The following is a 7,405-nucleotide window of genomic DNA, read 5'->3' as shown; positions in this document are numbered from 1 at the left end:
ATTTCTGTTACTCATCTGCCTGTTCAGAAGCTTGTGAATCAACTTGATGAAGTGTGGGCCACTTCTCCTGATTCTCTTCTTCCTTAGGCCTTGGGAGTCCTTGCCAGCTTCGTGCATCCAGATAGGGAGTCAAGATCTCTGCTTGGACTCCATAGTCAAGATCTTCATCCTGTCTGACTCCTTTGAGAAATAAATCCTCCTACCTGACATGTTATTTTTTTGCAACTATTAATGTCTGCACAAGTATGTTTTCTTTCACAGCGTACTCGTGGTTCTTGTATGCTGATTTCTTCCTGTCATGATCCTTTTGAATGTCTCCCTAGACACAGGGAATCTCACATGATTTTCTTAATAAACCCTGTACCGATTTGCAACCCATATGGTGTTCGTGTCCTTGTACCGCATTCGCGACGTAACGATTTATATGCAGGTCACATACCCTGTACACTACCCTTTTGGAGCCTCATATGCTCCCCCACAAATTCATTCCTCCATTTGCGGATGAGGAAGCCTCAGGACGTCATGTCGGAGAGCTGACGGGGACACAAAACTCGGACGCCGGGCTGCTCCCCTTCCCATCTGTAGGCGAGTTAGGCAACGCCCTGGGCCTGAGCACCAGCAAGATGTTCCTTTGAGGGTCTTCGTGGAGCGCGGAAGTCCTGTTCTCAGGTAGTTGCCGGTGCTAGATATGTGGGACAACGTGGTAGACGTCTGTGTCCTACCACTCAGGGACCTGCAGCCCCGTGTGAGGGCAGCGGGCCCGGCCCTTTAGAGCTCTTGGGAACACGGGGGCCCTTGCGTGGCCTCGGGCACCATCCAGCCCCTCATGCACCCCTCCGCATCAGAGATAGGTGAGCCTGCGGTGGCCTCACGACTGAAGGCCGCAGCTGCACACGCACGTCATGTTGTGTCATGAAGGTCCCCTTCTGGTTGGGCCTCGTGGTCCTCGGGACCTATTAGCAGAGTACAGAGGGATCAGGCCTTTTTGTGCCCAGCCCATCATGCTCCCCAACTGGCGGGCGATTTGGCCTCATGATCCACATGTTAGTGTCCGTAGTGTAGTGGTTATCACGTTCGCCTCACGTGATCCACATGGTAGCAAGAAAAGGAAGGAAGGATGACATCAGGGCCGAGAGCCCGTGCAGTGGGCGTGTATGATCACTTGGAGTAATCCATGAGCTCTACACCATCTAAGGGAACCAGACAACCTCCAGCGTTTGGGGAAGGAACCCTGAAGCGTTCCCTTTGAGGGAAATCAGCGTGCCTCTCTGGGAGCGGGGCGTAGGCAGGGGTGGGGCGGAGGGCGAGGGGAGACTAAGTGAGGAAGAAGAAAGAGAAAAGAGCAGGGGCCTTCACAGGAGTCCCGACAGACAGAAGGCTGGTCCTTCTCGTCCCGAACTAAAGCATGACGCTGCCTCGGCACTCAGGGACGAGAGGCTGGATTCAGGCTCTGAGAGGAAGAGCAGACTTAGGCCCCGAGTCACCTCCCGGGAACAGCGGAGGGACCTCTGAGGAGCTAGGAAGGCTTCTGTCTGGGGCACACGCCAGCACTGGAAACCAGCTATCCAGGAGGCTCTGGACAGACTGCCAAGACCAAACTGGCCTCTTGCTGGCTCTTGAGAGCTGGGGGTCTGTGAGCTGAGATGAGGAACGGACAAGACCTGAGTGGCCTCCTACTTGCGTGGTACTGAGTGAATGCTTCATGTACATTTTCTTTAATTATTGAAGTAATTTTCCACAGAGGTATCAAGGTTCCCATTGCAGGGATGAGGAAATCAAGACTGAGACGGGTAAAGTTATGGCAGAGTTTGGTGTCTCCCAGAAGCCACTCTGAAGAACAGCATCCAGGCATGTAGTCTGTTTGGGGAGGGCAGATCCCACGGGGAGAGTGTGAGGAAGTGACACAGGGAAGTGGCACTATGAGTCCAGCGTCCCAGCTTGCAAGTGAAGCTTAACCCTGAGAGATATATCAGAAATGATGTAACACATTCATTGGGATTCTCCTAATTCAGCAACAAGGGATCTGGATTCTTTATACACCAACTCTCCAGAAGCACTGCTTGAGCGTTTCCCGCAGTGTGGCACGCACAGGACGCATGACGTTCTCCTGTGGCATGAAAACAGCCCTTAGGCATAGAGATGTGGCTCTGGTGGGTAGCAATTGTCCTGAACACCGGCAGATCTGAGATATATGGCTGTCGTATTAAGACATCATCTACATTCTACAGTCCTCTCCGCTCACACCCAATATTTTCTTCTTAATGATGGTGGACAGGCACAATTTGTATAAGAGGAAGACAGAGGAGGAAGATGAAGGAAAAGAGGAGGGGACGTGAGGTGGGGAGAGTGGAAGGTAGAGCGAGGGAGGGAAGCAGAGGGGAAGAGCAAGCAATAACTGTGGAGTCAGTGACATTAAGTAACTTCCTCTGCTGGTTAACAAGGTGAGGACTAGAGTCACCCACTCATCCTGGTTTCCCCAAACTGCCCCAGTTATAGCACTGAAAGTCCCACATCCTGGAAAAGTCCTCATTTCTGGGTGAATCAGGACTGCTGGTCACTCAGGAAGTCTGGCGATTGATGCCTGCCTCCTCTTGGTGTACTGCGGCTGTTTCTATCCACCTGCTTGATTCTGCCTTGACATATGGAAGAGATGAAGTCAGATATCCTCCACCCAGGTGTCTCTGACTGAACCGGGATACACAGGTGGGGTAGCGTGCTACGAGAGGCAGATGCCTGTGCGAGTCTGGAATCAGGCTTTGTGGGGAAACCGACTTGGGTTCACACATGATTTCGGTTCATCACTATGACCATAGCCACATCATGCCCCTCACCTCAGGGATAGTCCCAATCTACATGCAACCTAAGGACCAGCGCTGGGGAAGGACCACTAACCTGACTCGCCAACCACTTCCCAGCCCAGTGGGAATTACATCACATGATGAAATTATTGAAGCAAGACTGCTGCTGCTGATGTGACCACCTTGTGTTCATCAGAAGATGTTTCTAGGAGTTATCGTCTATTATGATACTCATTAAAGACTTATTTTTTAATGATTTATCATATTTAGGAAGCAGTTTCCTGTTTTAAAGTTCCCCAGTGACTATGTTAATCAAGGTAAACAACTATGAAAATTCTGCTTATTGTTTCAATCCTTGGCAGGTCAGGTGCCTAAAAGCCCCACAACAGGAGGAGACAACAGAATCTGAGAAATTCACATCTGAACAGAATCCCTGCTCCACCTGTGAATTCATGACTGAATCGTTCTCCTCCCTTTGTTGTCACCCTGTGTGCTTCCAGACCACCTGCACTGGCCCAGCTGCTGTGGTTCTGGCTGCTGCGGGTCCTGGTGCTGCCAGCCTTGCTGCTGCCACCCAACTTGCTGTCAAACGTCATGCTTAGGACAACCTTCTGCCAGCTCACCTGCTGCAGAACTAGGTGCTGCCAGCCCAGCTGTCGTGGTTCTAGTGGCTGTGGACAAAGCTGCTGTAGTTCCAGCTGCTGTGAGCCCTGCTAGGGTCCAAAGTGCTTTTAGAGCACCCTCCGTAGGACCCCCTGCTGCTGCTCGTGTATGTTCAGCTGCTCTCAGCCTTCCTGCTCCTGATTGCCTTGCCACAAACCACCTTCTTCTGCACATAACCTTTGTTAACTTTTTTTGGGGGGGGGACAAATTCTCTTCCTAGATTTTGCTCAAAGCCAGTATACTATCACCATAATTTCTGTGAATCATCCATCTTTTTAAGGACTTGTGAATCAACTTGATGAAATACAGAGTAGTTTCCCCAGTTCTCTTCCTCTGTGTAGAGGGTCATGTGCCAGTTTGGTGCATTCAGTATGGAGCGTACGTTTCTGCTTTGACACTGAATCAGTATCTTCACCTTCTCCCTCCAAGTTACTCAGGAAAACAAGTCCTCATAACTTTTTCTTAGATTTTGGCTACTGGTCTTCAGAATAATCTCATCATTTTTTAAGTGTATCTATGATTTATATATTCTTTATTCTTTTCATAGTCACTCTGAATTGTCTTCATAGAAGCAGGAGCTCTTACATATATTTCTTTTTTAAATTTAATTTAATTTTTTAACTTATGTTCAGTTAGCCACTGTATAGTACATCATTAGTGTTTGATGTAGTGTTCAATCCTGTGCCGTTAGTCATCCCAAATTGTGTTTTGTTTTATTGTACAGCATTCCTGACCTAGGGACCTACATACATATTGCCCATCACATGCCTTATCTATTTTGAGCCCTATGACAGCATCCCTCAAGTCAGAATGTCCATTTTTCAGGTGAGAAAATTTTACTGTGTGATGTTTTGTAAGTAAAAATGGATATCCTCATATCAAAAACTGGGTCTTTTCCTCCTGTTCAAGGACACGTACATATACATATGAGGACAAGCAGAGATGAAACTGGACTGAGTACTAGGAGGATGTGCACTTGAATTTATCCTTAGCAGTAGAAGGAATAATCTGTTAAATATGCAGTTAACATTTACCAAGTTCTTCCCAAGTCAGTGTCCCACACCTTGGTGAGCAGCAGATATTTCAGTCAGGAAGCAGTGGCTGCGTTTAAGAGCTCTCATGAATGCAGGGAAACTTCCCTTGTTTCAGGATCTGACCAGACCCTCATGTAATGGATCTGCATCAAATAATTTTGAGCATCCATTGTATCCTCACGAGAGAGAGGTTCATTTATCAGCATTTGTCCTTCAGTATCATATAAATCAAATTCTTGTATGTCCTCCTTCTCCTGAGTACCTTTTTGTTTATATTTTTTATAATAATTTTTTATTATGTTAGTCACCATACAGTACATCCCTAGTTTTTGATGTAGTGTTCCATGATTCATTATTTGCGTATAACACCCAGTGCACCATGCAATATGTGCCCTCCTTAATACCCATCACCAGGCTATCCCAATCCCCCACCCCCCTCCCCTCTGAAGGCCTCAGTTTGTTTCCCAGAGTCCATAGTCTCTCATGGTTCATTCCCCCTTCTGTTTACCCCCCCTTCATTCTTCCCTTCCTTCTCCTACCGACCTTCCTGCTATTCCTTATGTTCTGTAAATGAGTGAAATCATATGATAATTGTCTTTCTCTGCTTGACTTATTTCACTTAGCATAATCTCCTTCAGTCCCGTCCATGTTGCTGCAAATGTTGTGTAATCGTTCTTTCTGATGGCTGAGTCATATTTCATTGTATATATGGACCACATCTTCTTAATCCAGTCATCTGTTGAAGGGCATCTCGGCTCCTTCCACAATTTAGCTATTGTGGACAATGCTGCTATGAACATTGGGTTGCATATGGCCCTTCTCTTCACTACATCTGTATCTTTGGGGTAAATACCCAGTAGTGCAATGGCTGGATCATAGGGTAGCTCTACTTTTAACTTTTTAAGGGACCTCCACACTGCTTTCCAAAGTGGCTGTACCAACTTGCATTCCCACCAACAGTGTAAGAGGGATCCCTTTTCTCCACATCCTCTCCAACATTTGTTGTTTCTTGCCTTGTCAATTTTTGCCATTCTAACTGGTGTAAGGTGGTTTGTCAATGTGGTTTTGATTTGAATTTCCCTGATGGCTAATGATTCTGAGTACCTTTTTAGAGCAAAAAGGAATTAAGCAATCCCCTGCAAAGTATAGACCCTGTAGCGTGCTTCCCAACTTTAAACGAAGTTGCTTCAGCGTGGTATTGTTCATTTTCAGGAGGGATGTTACCCTGTTAAGCGCTTGATATCAGTCTCTGCTGCTGACAAACAGTACATTCAGCAGAGACATCCATGGTGAGAGGAGCAAATGCTGTTGGTTCCATGCAAATCCTCTGTTTCATGCCATGTGGCTACTTTGTTCATGGTATCCAGTGTAAATACTGGAGCATCTGATGAGAGAGATGGGATACATCATCCCAAACTTGTCTGGAGCCTCTCAAGTGACAGATACTCTGTGGTGGCAATGATGTGGGACACAGAGAGGGAACACTTTCTGTCCACATACCCATCTCTGTCCAAATGATTCTGTAATCTTTCAGTCTTGCTGCTTTCAGGTCTCAGACCAAGCAACCAAGATTTTCACCACTTGCCAACAGCCCATGAACACTGTTCCCTCAGCTCAGTTTCCTCCAAACAAAATGTATATCCATGTATGCTGCTCACAGTTCTTCTCACTGGGAGTATTCCCACTTTCCACTCCATTTTCAGACCAGAAGTTGTTAATCTGTTGAAAAATTTCCCTATATGACATAAAAGCTGCTACTGGGGTTATTAATTGATAAAATTCAAGGTGTTCCATGATCATATGTCATATTCCATTAGGTTTCTGCAGGAATCAAATGGAATTATAAACAAATAATGTATCATTTAGTCATTTAGGTCAACAGCAACTTCTAGATATGAAATTGCTTCTCATTAGTACCTTGGTCTGGAGGTTTAATTTGTAAATTTGAGGTATGTTTGAGTTTATGTTAAGTCATGGACAGAGAGGTAAACAAAGGAGGCAAAACCAGGGTTATCGAGGGAAAAAAGATCTATTACTATTAAGGATTTTTGAATAAAATTTATTTCTGCTGTATTCCTCAAAAATATAAGAATTGTGATCTCCTATTGAAGATATCTGCCTAAAGACTGGCTGATACAATAAAGGAGGGGAAAAAAGCGAAATCATTCCAGATTAATCCATGGGTGGACATACTATTTGAGATAGAAGTGGGGGGAAAAGATATGTACAGAAGGATGGATGATGGGGTACCTGGATTGCTCAGTTGGTTAAGCATCTGACTTGATTTCGTCTCGGTTCATGATCTCAGGGCCATGAGATCAAGCCCTGCATCCAGCCCTGCTCAGCATGGAGCCTGCCTAAGATTCCCTCTCTCCCTCTCCCTTTGCCCCTCCCCCCACTCATGTGCNNNCCAAATGATGGATGACACAAAATATAGGAGAAACTTTCATGATGGGCCATAAATATAGTCTATATTTTCCCCAAAACACATAGCTAGTGAGTAGCAGAACAGAAATTTGAATACTCTTCTCTATGATTCCAATTCTCATAACCAAGATCTATTGTCTTCTATGATAGAGAACTTAACAGTTGAAGATAAAATTGGAGATGAATAGTTGCACAATTGTTGAGGGAGCTTAGTACAGAAAATGGATAATGCAAACTAGAAGGAACTTACAAAAATGGCACCAACAAAAGTAGGCTCTATAATGGATTGGGGGTGGAAGCTAGAAGCTCTATAGAATTTTTTCCTGTGTTTCCATCTAGAAGTTCTGTAGTTTTAAGCTTTACATTTAGGTCTATAATCCATGTGAGTTGGATTTTGTATATGATATGAAGAATGGGTTGAAGTTCTTTGTTTTGTTTTTTTTTTGCACATGTATATTTAATTGTTCCAACACCATTTGTTTA

Source organism: Ursus maritimus, unplaced genomic scaffold (assembly GCF_017311325.1).
Source record: "Ursus maritimus isolate PB19 unplaced genomic scaffold, ASM1731132v1 scaffold_24, whole genome shotgun sequence".
In the NCBI taxonomy this organism is placed as follows: Eukaryota; Metazoa; Chordata; class Mammalia; order Carnivora; family Ursidae; genus Ursus; species Ursus maritimus.
The sequence above is the reverse complement of the archived record's forward strand: the minus strand, read 5'-3'. Positions refer to the sequence as shown.